The sequence below is a fragment of the Rutidosis leptorrhynchoides genome, chromosome 8 (genome assembly GCF_046630445.1).
Source record: "Rutidosis leptorrhynchoides isolate AG116_Rl617_1_P2 chromosome 8, CSIRO_AGI_Rlap_v1, whole genome shotgun sequence".
Taxonomy (NCBI): domain Eukaryota; kingdom Viridiplantae; phylum Streptophyta; class Magnoliopsida; order Asterales; family Asteraceae; genus Rutidosis; species Rutidosis leptorrhynchoides.
In genome coordinates, this window is record NC_092340.1 from 123,524,004 (window position 1) to 123,540,212 (window position 16,209).

Below are 16,209 nucleotides of genomic sequence, written 5' to 3' on the forward strand. Positions count from 1 at the left end.
AACAAATTCAATTATGGAGAATCTGGAACCTCTAAGTATGGAAGACCGAATGCAAGCTAAATGCACTGGCCAAGGTTACGCAATTACTCAACCAGACATTAATGCGCCAGATTATGAAATGAAAGGACAAATTCTACACATAGTAACTAATCAATGCCAATTTAGTGGTGCGCCGAAGGAAGATCCAAACGAACATCTTCGTACCTTTAATAGGATCTGTACACTATTTAAAATAAGAGAAGTGGAGGATGAACAGATATATCTCATGTTATTTCCCTGGACTTTAAAGGGAGAATCCAAAGATTGGTTAGAATCGTTACCTGAAGGGGCGATTGATACATGGGATGTTTTAGTTGAAAAATTTCTTAAACAATTCTTTCCGGCATCGAAAGCCGTGAGACTTCAAGGAGAAATAGTTACGTTCGCACAAAAGCCAAATGAAACTCTTTATGAGGCGTGGACAAGATTTGGAAAGTTATTAAGAGGATGTCCGCAACATGGTTTAGACACTTGTCAAATAGTACAAATATTCTACCAAGGATGCTACATCACTACAAGAAAAGACATCGATATAGCAGCTGGTGGTTCCATTATGAAGAAAACCGCAACTGACGCTTACAAAATTATTGATAACACTGCTTCCCACTAACATGAGTGACATCAAGAAAAAGATATCGTTAGATCATCTAAAGCAGCTAGAGCCAATTCTAGCCATGACTTTGATTTCATTTCTGCAAAGATAGATGCTGTCGAGAGACGAATGGAAAAGATGACTAAAGATACTCACTCAATATGAATTAGTTGTGAGCAGTGTGGAGGACCACATTTGACAAAAGATTTTCTCAGTATTGAACTAACAATGGAACAAAGAGAGAATGTTTCATACATAAACCAAAGGCCTGGAAATAATTATCAGAATAATTATCAACCGCCAAGACCAATCTACAATCAAAATCAGAATTATAACCGAAATGTTCCATACAACAACCAACAAGGTCCTAGCAATCAACAAGTATCCAACAATACTTACAATCAGCAAAGACCTATTTTTCAAAAAAAACCACCACAAACCGATGATAAAAACCAAATTTAGAAGATATGATGTCAAAGCTAGTTGATTCTCAAACACAGTTTTTCACATCTCAGAAACAAACCAATGAACAAAATGCTCAAGCATTTAGAAATCAACAAGCTTCTATTCAAAATCTGGAACAAGAAGTAAGCAACCTAGCAAGGTTAATAGGTGAAAGAAAACCGGGAAGTTTACCTAGTGATACAAATGCTAACCCCCGGAATGAAACAGCTAAAGCCATTATCACAAGAAGTGGTATTACACTTAAACCACCTGAAATACCTGTAATTTCTGATGAAGCTATTCCTACTCCACAAGAACCACTACCTGAGCAAGATAAGGAAACGGAACTAGTAGTTGAAAAGGTTAATGAAGATAACACAGTTAAGGCAAAACCTTATGTTAAACCATACCAACCACCACTTCCTTATCCGAGTAAAATGAAAAAAGAGACACTTGAATCCGAGCAATCCAAATTCTTGGATATGTTTAAACAAATAAATGTAAATCTTCCTTTCATTGATCTGATATCAGGAATGCCTAGATATGCTAAATTCTTGAAAGATCTAATCACAAATAGAAAGAAAATGAAAGAACTCTAGGGTGTTACTATGAATGTTAATTGCTCTGCAGTACTATTGAATAAGATACCAGAAAAATTATCTGATCCAGGAAATTTCACAATTCCATGTTTTCTGGGTAGCCTTAGTTCAATAGAAGCATTGGCAGACTTAGGTGCTAGTATAAATTTAATGCCATATTCACTATACGTTAAACTAGACCTTGGAGAATTGAAACCAACATGAATAAGCATACAACTAGTAGATCGATCAGTAAAATATCCTAGAGGGATAATGGAGAACATGCTAGTTAAAGTTGGTACTTTAGTATTTCCAGTAGATTTTGTTATTTTGGACATGGAAGAAGATTCTCGAGTTCCTCTCATATTAGGAAGACCATTCTTAAACACGGCTAAAGCAATAATAGACGTGTTCGGTAAGAAACTAACCCTAAGTATAGAGGACGAGAGTGTTACCTTTTCAGTGGATAGAGCCATGCAACAATCGCAATCTGCAGATGATACATGTTATTATATTCAAACTATAGATTCACATGCAGAATTGTTAGAAGAATTTCCAGAATTACAAGGAACAGGAGAATGTTCTTTAGGAGAAGGAACTGAACCAATTGATGAAACAGAAATGTTAGCTACACTTATGGCTAATGGATATGAACCAACAACAGAAGAAATTCAAATGCTAAAAGAGGAAGACAGATATCGATATAAATCATCGATAGAAGAACCACTGACATTAGAGTTAAAGCCACTTCCAAATCATTTGGAATACGCTTATTTACATGGTGAATCTGAATTACCTGTAATAATATCGTCTTCTCTTACTGAAAATGAAAAATCTTAACTCATTTCTGTGCTAAAAGCTCATAAACCAGCTATTGCATGGAAGATTCATGATATTAAAGGAATAAGTCCTTCGTATTGCACACATAAAATCCTTATGGAAGAAGGTCATAAAACGTATGTGCAACGCCAACGAAGACTAAATCCTAATATGCAAGATATTGTTAAGAAAGAAATTATTAAACTGCTAGATGCAAGTTTAATTTATCCAATCTCTGATAGTCTATGGGTAAGCCCAGTTCAATGCGTACCTAAGAAGGGTGGCATGACTGTCATCACAAATGAGAAAAATGAGCTTATTCCTACTAGGACTGTAACAGGATGGCGTGTTTGTATTGATTATAGAAAATTAAATGACGCCACCAGAAAAGATCACTTTTCCTTACCTTTCATTGATCAAATATTGGAAAGATTAGCCGGAAATAGTTACTATTGTTTTCTTGACGGTTTTTCCGGATATTTTCAAATTCCAATAGCACCCGAGGACCAAGAGAAAACCACATTCACATGCCCTTATGGTACTTTTTCTTACAAACGCATGCCATTTGGACTTTGCAATGCCTCTTCAACCTTTCAAAGGTGCACGATGACGATTTTTCACGACATGATAGAAGAATGCATGGAAGTTTTCATGGATGACTTTTCAGTCTTTGGTGATACATTTGAATCATGTCTAGTTAATCTTGAACGAATGCTTATTAGATGTGAACAATCAAACCTAGTACTTAATTGGGAGAAATGCCATTTCATGGTTAAAGAAGGCATCGTTCTTGGTCATAAAATTTCAAAGGAAGGAATTGAAGTGGATAGAGCTAAAGTAGATGTAATTGCTAAACTTCCACATCTCACCAATGTTAGAGGAGTTAGGAGTTTTCTAGGGCATGCCGGTTTTTACCGACGTTTCATAAAAGATTTTTCTAAAATTTCCACTCCTATGAAATAACTCCTAGAAAAGGATGCTCCATTCATCTTTTCAGATGAATGTATCAAATATTTTAATATTCTTAAAGAAAAACTCACTAATACGCCGATCATGATAACTCCAAATTAGAATCTACCGTTTGAACTTATGTGCGATGCAAGTGATTTTGCAATGGGAGCCGTTTTAGGACAAAGGATTGAAAAACGATTTCAACCTATATATTATGCTAGTAAGACGTTACAAGGAGCACAAAAAAATTACACAACTACTGAAAAAGAACTCCTTGCTATTGTCTTTGCTTTTGACAAATTTCGTTCATATCTCGTTCTAGCAAAAACGGTGGTCTATACCGACCTTTCTGCTCTTAGATACCTATTTTCGAAACAAGATGCCAAGTCACGATTAATCCGTTGGATCTTACTCTTACAAGAGTTCGATATTGAAATCCGAGATAAAAAGGGAGCAGAAAATCTCGTCGCTGATCATCTTTCTCGTCTTGAAAATCCGAATTAGAAATTCTAAATGAATCAGCCATACAAGACAACTTTCCTGATGAATACCTATTGAAGATAGATTATAATGAAATTTCATGGTTTGCAGATTATGCAAACTACTTAGTATGTGGATTCCTTGAAAAAGGATTGTCGTACCAAAAATGAAAGAAATTCTTTAGTGATATAAAACACTATTTCTGGGAAGATCCACATTTGTTTAAAAGTTGTCCCGATGGAATAATACGCCGATGTGTATTCGGAGATGAAGCTAGTCAAATCTTAAACCATTGTCACACAGGACCAACAGGAGGGCATTATGGGCCTCAGCTCACAGCAAGAAAAGTTTACGATGCTGGATTCTATTGGCCTACAATTTTAAAAAACGCACACATTCTTTGCAAATCCTGTGATGCTTGTCAAAGGGCCGGAAAAATAAGTCAACGTGATGAAATACCACAAAATGTCATTCAAGTATGTGAAGTATTTGACATTTGGGGTATTGACTTTATGGGTCCATTTCCAAAATCTCATAATAATCTCTACATTCTCGTTGCCATTGATTATGTATCTAAATGGGCGGAAGCACAAGCTCTCCCAACTAACGATGCACGAGTTGTAGTCAACTTTTTAAAAGGTCTTTTTGCAAGGTTTGGAACACCGAAAGCTTTAATAAGTGATCGAGGAACTCATTTTTGTAATAATCAACTTGAGAAATTTCTCAAAAGATATGGAGTAACTCATAAAATCTCTACCGCTTATCATCCACAAACAAATGGACAAGTTGAAAATACCAACCGAGCATTAAAATGTATTCTAGAGAAAACCGTAGGATCAAATCTGAAGGAATGGTCCATGAAATTGGAGGATGCATTCTGGGATTTTAGAACAGCCTACAAAACTCCAATTGGAACCACACCTTTTAAACTCGTTTACGGAAAAGCATGTCATCTTCCAGTAGAAATTGAACACAAAGCATTTTGGGCTTTGAAGACATGTAATCTTGATTTACATGAAGCCGGACGTCTAAGATTAAGTCAACTAAACGAATTAGAAGAATTAAGACTTGAGGCATATGAAAATTCCTTAATCTATAAGGAAAAAATGAAGAAATGGCATGATAAAAGAATCAAAAGTTCAAAAGAATTTAAAGAAGGAGACAGAGTTCTTCTTTTCAATTCACGATTCAAGCTATTTCCTGGAAAATTGAAATCAAGATGGTCTGGACAATTTATAGTCAAAAGAGTTTTCCCATACGGAATAATAGAGTTAATAAATTCAAATGGGATTGAATTTAAAGTTAATGGTCACAGAGTTAAACATTACATACATGGTCCGATGGAAGTTGACAATGAAGTCAATCATAATTTCACCACCCAAGAAAACCTTCAAAATGAAAACATAAATATGTTATCAACAACATATGAAAAATCAAAACTGAAAAATAGGGAGGATTCAAATTGGAGTGATGAAGAAGAATTCTTATACAAACCTCCCATTCCAAGAAATGAAGGAAAAGAAGTTCAAATAGAAGTGAAAGAACCAAGAAAAGAACACCCGAAAAAGGTTAACAAACTAATTCGACTTACTAAAGTAGGAGACCCAGATGAATTTATCATTTCTTGCTTGCTTAATAATGGTGCTGTATATAATGGACTCGCAGATCTAGGAGCAAGTGCAAATATTATGCCTCTTTCCTTATACAAAAGATTAGGTATGGGTAAATTAAAAACCAACCAAAATAGGTGTTCAATCATTTGACCTAACCATTAAAACCCCGGTTGGAATAGCAAATAATTTACTTGTTAACGTGGGAAGTTTGACCTTTGTTGCAAACTTCATAGTGATTAATATGGAGGAAAACCTTGATATTCCTCTAATTTTAGGTCGCCCATTTTTAGCAACCACCTAACCATTCATCGATGTAAGAGAAGGTAGAATGACACTTAGGGATGGTGGTAAATCGGTCACCTTTGTGAACCGAAAGTTTAGATCTCCACCAACCAAAATTGTTAAACCAATAAAAATGCATAAGTGTGTGGAAGATGAAGAAACACTTAATGATGATCCGATCACAAAGAACCCCGTTGATGATATGAAATTAGATGAGCCCGTTTTTAACAGTTCAACGAAGAAACTTTATAAACGGATTCACGATGCTAGGATTAAGGGAAACTTTAAGTTATGTAACCGATTAGTATCCAATTTGTCACCTAAAGAAAAGGCAATGTTAGTTGAATTTTTGAAAGTTACAGAGGAAATCAACAATTGGCTTGAAGCAAAAGTCATAGATATACAAGTTGTTGATGATCCAATTGAAAATAACGTTAATCACAATTTCAACACCACATCTAACTAAGTGTGGGGAGGTTCGAATCTTTTTAGGGAAATATATATTTCTGTTAGAGTTAGATATTCTATTTTCGTGTAGTTCTCGAGAATGGAATCCGAATGGGCTTTCTCTTGCGGACCCTAAAGAACTAGTCTTCTCCCCCCATTCTGAATTTTTATTTTTTTTAGGTTTTACGAGATGAAGAATTCCTGTGAACTAAACCATGGTCTAATGCTACACGCTTTGATCACTAAACGTAATAATGACACACTCCCGAGTGACCTGGTGTCAGTAATAAGAGCCAAATTGGACGGAGTAAGAAAAGAACTCAGGAACGATCATAATAAGTTACATTTTGGTAAAGGAAAATCAAAATCCGCAGCGAAAAGAAGAGCACGACACCTTGAAAGATGTCACAAATGCGGAAAATGGTCACACGAAGGAAAATGCTCGATGAATCAAACATATTCCAATACCGAGTTCGTTACTTTATGCAGAGAAGGACCGTTCATGTGTTTCGAAGAAAAATCGTTGAATGCTCGAGGTTATGCCTATGTAGCTATGGAAAACCAATTAGTCCGACTATCTTATGAGTGGGCTAAAACAGGTCACTGAGAATTCTATCTCACAGGTAAGTTTGTACAGTTTTTATTTTTATTTTTATTGCTTTTAACCTTTTGATAATAAACGCTAAATTGTTCGCTATAAAGTATTAAATTGATACTCAATAAAATTAGGTTTTGCAACCGAAATTATTGATATCATACAAAAATTTATTACATCACTACGAAATTTACCGTTTATTCTTAAGGTATAAATATCTTTAATCAATCAACCCAAAATATTTCAAAAATTCGTCAGAAGTAAAACTAGGTAATATAGCCGAAATTACTTTACCGAAAAAGAGGGGCGTATATTTTTGATAATATTTGATTGATTAAAGTGGGATAAAAGATCAAAAAGATTTTTAATTTTATTTTTACTTGTTTTTAAAATTAATATTAAATCATCATTATAAACTTTTTAAAATCAATATATTTAAGTTTGTAAATATTTAAAAAATTAATATTTTTAATATAAGTTTGTATGCATAAAAACAAAAATATAATATTAGTTTGGTGTGAATTTTTAAAATTTTAAATATGAATTTTTAATTTTATGCATTTTAAATTTAAGTTTGGTGTGAATTTAAAAACATAAATTTACTTTATTTCACTAAGTTAAAAATTGATTTTTAAAATTCGTCGTGAGTTGAAAACTAGGTCGTTGAACCGAAATTGCTCTACCCAAGGGAGGGACGAGAACTTTTATTATCATTATTTTTAATCTTATTGAATTAAAGTAAGCCAAAAACAATAAAAAAAAAACCCAAAAATCTTTACTTTTAAAACCACGCTTTGAATTAACAAATTTTAAAATTTTGTCGAGGGACGGACTAGGACAACGAACCGAAACACCCTCACTCCTCACTCCTAAAAAGAAACAAATTTTTAAAATTTTATTAATTTATGTTTTATTAGTATAAGGTTTTTATAAAAAAAATAAAAAAAATAAAAAAAAAATAATAAAAAGGGGACCTCATGCGATCGCATGAGATTTACCCTGTAACCTCATGCGATCGTATGAGGCTGAAAATCAGGCCAGAAACAAAAAGGGCAGCGAGCTGCTCTCTGTCCCATTCCATACTCACACACACATACAAAAACACACACACATCTCACCCTAAAATCACCATTTTTTCATCAAATTCAACCAAATTTCTCGCTATAATCCGCTCTAAACATGAATTTGATAAGAAGTTTATCAAGAAGGGTAAAAATTACACCCCTAAACTCTTAAATTTTCTAGTTTTTGTGATAATTACCAATATTTTACCTAATTTGATTTTGTTAATTTCTAGTGTAATTAGAGTTAAATTGTTAGTATATTATGCATGTATAACCTAGATTGATGCTATTTAACATGATTTGAAGCCAAAAACTTCAAAATTTTTAGAAATCTATGGTTTGTGTTCTTGAACAATTTGGGGCTTTTTGATACAAACAGGTTATGGCCGATTTTTGTCATGAATTATTGCTAAATTAAGTAATGTAACATGTTTAGGTAGCTAAATGATCCAAACTTTGATCATAAACATGATTTTTGAAGATTAAAGTGGACTTTTTAAGTCTAAATTTCATGAACTTGATTAAATTGATATAAATGCCATTTGAGACTTGTTTAATTGCTAGTAATGACTATTTTGACATGTTATTTGAGTTAAATGCTTATGAACTTCGTATACATTTTCATATATGCTTATTTGAAAAAGTGTAGAATGGTAAAAATTGTGAAAATGTGTATAAGTTTAATTATGATTTAACATGTTATTGTAATTATTTCAATTTGTTATTTTGCTAACACTAATGCATATTTAGATGCACAAATTTTGTGTTTAATGTGTTTTACAGAAATATACTGAAACTGGAGGTGCTTCATCATCATCCAGGTAACCTTCTCCAGAACCTGAACTAGAATATGAGCCGCAATACGAGCAAGAACCCGAACAAGAGCAACAACAGGAACCACAACAACAACCTGATGAACACGTTCCTTATTATGATCCGCTATAATTTGTTGATGCCTTTATAGTATTTCCGATGCATCCGCCAGTAGAATACCCAACGATTCCTGAACACACGTTACATCCTAATCTGAGATTTGAAAGAAGCTGGAGAGATTACCCGACATATCAAAGTAACAAATTCAAACTGATACCGAAAAATGTAGAAGTGCCAAGGGTAATCGATTAGGAGCCTTTAGAAAGGGTCCAACTTGCTAACTCAGTTAAGGAGCATCTGATCCAAAGGTATGGCAGTTCTTCTTTTCACGATTGGGAACGTCTATTCACCATTCGTAGACCTGTATATAAGGAATGGTGTGTTGAGCTCATAAGTACTATAGCGTTAAATGTAGATGTAGATAGATTAGATGATAGAAGTTTTCTTAGATTTATACTTGGCCGTAGGATGTACAGGATGTCCATACTGGACATGGCCAGGGCTTTACAGATATATACTCCTGGTGAATTACTACTACCCGATTGTATGAATTTGATTTATCATGGTGAAAGGGTAGATAGGAATTTTGACGCGTACGATGTCTGGAGGCGTATGTCAAACTATAATGTTTTTACGCTGGCAGGAAAACACTCCTACTTACATATTAACAAAGTCGAACTTCGTATAATTCATAGATTTCTGGCTAACTCGATTACACAGAGAGGTCACAACAAGGAGAAAATGACCTTACATGATTTATTTTACCTAAAGTGTATTCGAGACCCAAGAAGCTTTGTTAATATCCCCTACTGTGATGGTTTTTATTTGTCTAAGATGGTGGAAGGAATACAGGAAGGGGGAATAATAGGAGGAGGTATTTTTATTACTCTCATTGGAGAGTATTTGGGTGTAGATAGGGAACAAGGGGGTCCACTTTTGGAATGTAGGGAACAGGTTAAGCCTTTATGATTGAAGGTCTATCAGGGTGCTAAGGTATTAAAGAGCAGACGAAACCAGGCAGTACCCTATGAAGGTAGTCATCCACATGTATAGAGAGGATCAGATGAGGAAATGGAGGAAGCGGATGACATTAGGGATGTCATTAGGGAGGCTATGACTGACATCTACTAGCGTGTAGATGAGGTAGATATGACAAACGGGGAGAGATTTAGTCGGATGGAGCAGTGGCAAGCCCGGAATGATTACGAGCATTTCAGGCAATAACAGCATGATAGATGGGACTATCATCATCGTCAGATCATGAGCCGGCTGTCACCTCAGGATCACTATGTACCGACCCGACCCACTTACTATCCTCCACACCAGCCCGAGATGAGACCACCATATACTCTCTACGATCCTAACCAGGCCTACCAGTACACCTATCACCAACCATGGAACCCGAACGACGACATGAACTGGAACCCCTATCCAGATTGATATAGTTCCTGTTGGTGATTTCTATGATTTTTATTATTTATTATTTTTATTTATTTATGTTTAAATATATGATATTGTGATACATTAATGTATTGTTTAATATTTTTATTATTTGGTACTAATATTTCATATTTGATTTGAAAGTGGGATTTTAAGTCCCATTTCAAATTACCATGCATGTTATTATTTGTATGTATGTATTTTATTTCATGCACACAACAGGGTAAAACAGCGCATTTTCAAAGACTGGCATTAAGTTCAGCAAAAGCTACTAATTTTGACGACAAAATGAAAAACAAATGTGATATAACAACAAGACGGAATGAACAAATGATGTGCACCATTTATCATTCAACAAACAAGCGCCAATATGTTTGAAAACTTTGGTAAAATTTAATCATTTTTCTACGCTAAGCACCCTCAATAATTTAAATTGTTACTGATTTCATGCAAATGAGGGCATTGCAAAATCTTAAGTGTGGGAAGGGGTTAAATTCTTTCCGATTTTTAAAATTTTTAACTTATACACTTGGTTACCATTAAAAACTAGTAACACAGTAGTTGTATTAGAATCTAGTGCTCTCTGATAATAAAGAACAGCCCTAGTCTTATATACTGACTACCCAATTCTAGTAAAATTTTTCAAAATTTTCAAATAAATAAATTCAAAATCATGTTTATACATATTTATGAACGATAAAACTAGGTGTTAATACCTAAATTATTGTTACCTCGGAAAGGAATAGAGGACAATAAAAAGGCAAAGAAAGGAAAATAAAAGCCAAGTGTGGGAAAAATTTACCAAGTTATTTAAAAACATATATCACATATTTTTGTACAAATAATTGAAGATACTTTTGTTTTGGACAAAATTAACCGTTTTACCCGGTAAATTGTAATATATTTGAAAGAAAGATGGATCTACACGATGAATCAATTCCATCATTAAAAGGAAGTAAAGTCTTCCGAAAAAGACACGCGCTTCTTGATTTAGGTCAAGAAGTTGTCGTCCAGACCAGCTGTAGGTTGACGAAAAATCTAGAAAAGTCATCTCTAAAATCAGCAGGAAATCCACGGACCTCAGCATCAAACAGGGTCGCCAAGTGGTCAGACTTATCCTAACCATGAGAGGATCTGTCTCGTAAAATGGGGAGGGCACCGTGCAAATTAGCTTGATAAGACTAATGAATCAAACCCCCAGAAAGGATAATCTCCTTAAAGATTAAAAATCAGCTTTTAAGCCTGATATTACTCAATCCTTGAGATTGACATTAAAGATTGAGAATTACAAACTCATGGAATTCGATGATATCTAAGCTCGAGCTTGAATGAGAAAATATCTTGATCAAATTAAAACCGATTTGTTTTCTGAAAACCCATTTTTAATGCGTTCATTACCATTGAACGTAAAATTCTAGGAATTCACCTGGAATTCATTAGGTCACCTGAACCAAATCGGGTGTCAACCGTAAGAACGGTGGTTGCATAGCATGGTCGAAGACAGGACCTTATGCCAGACAGAAAAACTATAGGGTGAGCTTTGCTATTACTCCTACCAAGGATAGCAATTGCATCTGACACGTTATAGACCATAATTAAAAGCATGTCAGGGGACATTGCCTTAACAGTTGCTTGTTCAACGCTTTCCTTTACAATCGGACGGTAGTTTACCGAAAGGTAATATACGGAGCAAGTATACTGGACGTGTTGCTTTCCCAATACAAGGTTAGCAAGTGGGTGACACAAAACCGCAAGTTTTGAGCTAAAATTTTCAAATCTGAAACCCACCAAACCCACAAAAACAATTTCGCAAACACCGGTGAAGGGTTATTCCGGAAAACTTATCTAGGGTAAAAGCTAGATTTTTTTTTTTTAAAAGATCAAATGTTTTCATAAAGATCCAATTTCCTAAAGGATCTAAATTTTTATAGTCATGTGGGACTGTAAACCACAACGTTACTACCATTGTTCATACCGCCGTATAGAAATCACTGATGTACAAAGTGTGAAGAATAAAGAAGTGATTCTAGTAAGTTTTTATTTCAAGACTATATTGCTTGAGGACAAGCAACGCTCAAGTGTGAGAATATTTGATAATGCTAAAAATGAACATATATTTCATAGCATTATCCCTCAAGAAAGACAAGCTTTTAGTTGCAATTGTGCTATTTACAAGTGATATTCGTTTAAATAATAAAAGGTGAAGAAAAAAGACAGATTCGACGAATTGAAGACGCAAACGACCAAAAAGCTAAAAAGTACAAAGTACAATCAAAGTGGTTCAAATTATTGGTGAGAAACGTCTCAAAATTACAAAAGTACAAGACGAAAAACGCAAAGTACAAGATATTAAATTATGCGCAAGGACGTTCAAAAATCCGGAACCGGGACCAAAGTCAACTCTCAACGCTCGACGCAACAGACTAAAAATTATGAGTCAACTATGCACAAGAATATAATATAATATTTAAATAATTATATAAATTATTTATATATTATATATATTTAAAAATAACATCGACAAGCAAGAAAACAAAGCAATGTGAGCTGTCCCAGATGGCCATGCGATCGCATGGCCTGGAAGCACGATTCTCATGCGATCGCATGAGCCCATAATACTGGCCACATCTATAAATTACAACGAATTCGGCCAAAGTTATATATATATATATCTTTTTCTTTTCTCTTATCCTATGTATCAAATATCACTCCAAATATTAATCTCAATTTGTAATTTTAATTTTAAGTTAGTGATAATAATAAGGTTAGGTTAGTCGAATGTCTTAAGGTTTTGCAAGTTGAAACTCTGTCCGTGTACCACTACGCTATTAATATCCACTGTAAGTTATGTTTAATTTTATTGTTAAATTAATGTCTTGTAGCTAAGTTATTATTACGCTTATTTAAATTGAAGTAATCGTGATGTTGGGCTAAAAATATTAAAATTGGGTAATTGGGCTTTGGACCATAATTGGGGTTTGGATAAAAGAACGACACTTGTGGAAATTAGACTATGGGCTATTAATGGGCTTTATATTAACTAAATGATACCTCGTTAATTTAATATATAGACTTATAATTTGACGTATTTATATATAACCACATACGCTTGACTGGGCACGGTGGGCGGGATATCTATAAATACCAATAATTGTTCATTTACCGGACACGGAACTGGATTAATAGTTAATAGACTTGTTGAAACAGGGGTGGATTACATTCAAGGGTAATTGGTGTAATTGTTAACAAAGTAGTAAAACCTTGGTTTACACGCAGTCGATAACCTGGTGTATTCATTAAACAAAGTATTAAGACCTTGTCACAATTCGAATCCCCAATTAGTTAGAATATTTGATTTCGGGAATAAGAATAATTTGACGAAGACTTCCGCACTTTATGATTATGACTGATGGACTATTATGGAAAAATCCGTATGGACATATCGAATAATCCAGGACAAAGAACAATTAACCCATGATAATAAACTAAAATCAACACGTCAAACATCATGATTACGGAAGTTTTAAGTAAGCATAATTCCTTTATTTCATATTTAATTGCACTTTTAATTATCGCACTTTTATTTACTATCATTGTATTTAATTGCACTTTTAATTATCATACTTTTTAATTATCGCAATTTTATTTTATCGCAATTTTATTTATTCTAATTTCATTATCGTTATTTATTTTACGCTTTAAATTAAGTTATATTTATTTTTAATATTTTACATTAGGTTTTAACTGCGACTAAAGTTTTAAAATCGACAAACCGGTCATTAAACGGTAAAAACCCCCTTTTATAATAATAATACTACTTATATATATTTTTGTATTTTTACAATTATAAGTTAAAAATATAGCGTTAAACTTGGCTAACTCTCCCTGTGGAACGAATCGAACTTACTAAAAACTACACTACTGTACGATTAGGTACACTGCCTATAAGTATTGTAGCAAGGTTTAGGTATATCCATTCTATAAATAAATAAATATCTTGTGTAAAATTGTATCGTATTTAATAGTATTTTGTAGCGAAAATATAACTATTTCCTAGTACGCCTCGCACACATCAAGTCTTTTTGCAATGAATGTTTTAATATAACTCGTACCTTTTTGCTTTAATATAACTCCATGTGATATGCCTAAATATATGTTCATTTGGAGCACTATCAAATATCCCCACACTTGAGCGTTGCTTGTCCTCAAGCAATACAGAATTTGAAATTAAAATCACACTTCACTCGAATCACTTTTTTATTCTCACACTTTATACATCAGTGATTTTGATACGGTGGTATAAACAATGATAGTAACGATGTGGTTTACAGTCCCACATGACTTATAAAATTTAGATCCTTAAGGAAATTGGATCTTTATGAAAACATTTGATCTTTTGAAAATTCATTCTAGCTTTTACCCTAGATAAGTTTTCCAGAATAACCCTTCACCGGTGTTTGCAAATTGTTTTTGTGGGTTTTGTGGGTTTCAGATTTGAAAAATTTAGCTCAAAACTTGCGGTTTTGTGTCACCCACTTGCTAACCTTGTATTGGGAAAGCAACACGTCCAGTTTACTTGCTCCGTATATTACCTTTCGGTAAACTACCGTTCGGTTGTAAAGGAAAGTGTTGAACAAGCAACTGTTAAGGCAATGTCCCGTGATATGCTTTTTATTATGGTCTATATCGTGTCGGATGCAATTACTATCCTTTGTATGAGAAATAGTAAAGATCACCCTATAGTTTTTCGGTCTGGCACAAGGTCCTGTCTTCGACCATGCTATGCAACCACCGTTCTTACAGTTAACACCCGATTTGGTTCAGGTGACCTAATGAATTCTGGTGAATTCTTAGGATTTTACGTTCAATGGTAATGAACACATTGAAAATAGGTTTTCAGAAAACAAATCGGTTTTAATTTGATCAAAATATTTTCTCGTTCTAGCTCGAGTTTAGATATCATCAAATTCCATGAGTTTGTAATTCTCAATCTTTAAAGTCAATCTCAAGGATTGAGTAATATCAGGCTTAAAAGCTGATTTTTAATCTTTTAAGGAGATTATCCTTTCTGGGGGTCTGATTCATTAGTCTTATCAAGCTAATTTTCACGGCGCCCTCCCCATTTTACGAGACAGATCCTCTCATGGTTAGGATAAGTGTGACCCCTTGGCGACCCTGTTTGATGCTGAAGTCCGTGGATTTCCAGTTGATTTTCGAGAAAACTTTTCAAGGTTTTTCGTAGACTCTACAACTGATCTGGATGACAACTTCCTGACCTAAATCAAGAAGCGCATTTCTTTCTCGGAAGACTTTACTTCCTTTTAATGATGGAATTGATTCATCGTGTAGATCCATCTTTTCTTTTCTTTCATCGGGTAAAACAGTTAATTTAGTCTAAAACAAAAGCACCCGCAATAACTTTACAGAAACATGTGATAGATAGTTTTTAATTGAATAACTTGGTACATTCTCCCCACACTTAGCTTTTATTTATTTATTTCTTTACCTTTTTATTCTCCTCTTTTCCATTTTAAATGAATTCAAGCATTTTAGGTTGTTTCTCAATTTATGTTCTCTCCGAGGTAACAATAATTTCGGTAATAAAACCTAGTTTTATCGTTCATAAATATGTATAAACATGATTTTGAATTCATTTAGTTGAAAATTTTACAAATTTTCACAAAATTTGGCAATTAAACTAAGTGTAAATCCGAGAGAATTTATAACCCTTTTCCACACTTGAGATCATGCAATGCCCTCATTTGCATGAAATCGGACTATAATTATAAATTCATGAGGGTGATTAGTGTAGAAAAGTGATTAAAAATACCGAGTTTGCAATTACTAAGGTCGTCGAATGATAGATGGTGCGCCTCATCGTTCATTCCTTTTGTTGTAATTTCACATATGTTTTGCGTCTTATCGTCAAAATTAGTAGCTTTTGCTGAACTTTAATGTCATTCTTTGAAAATGCGCAGTTTTACCCTATTTT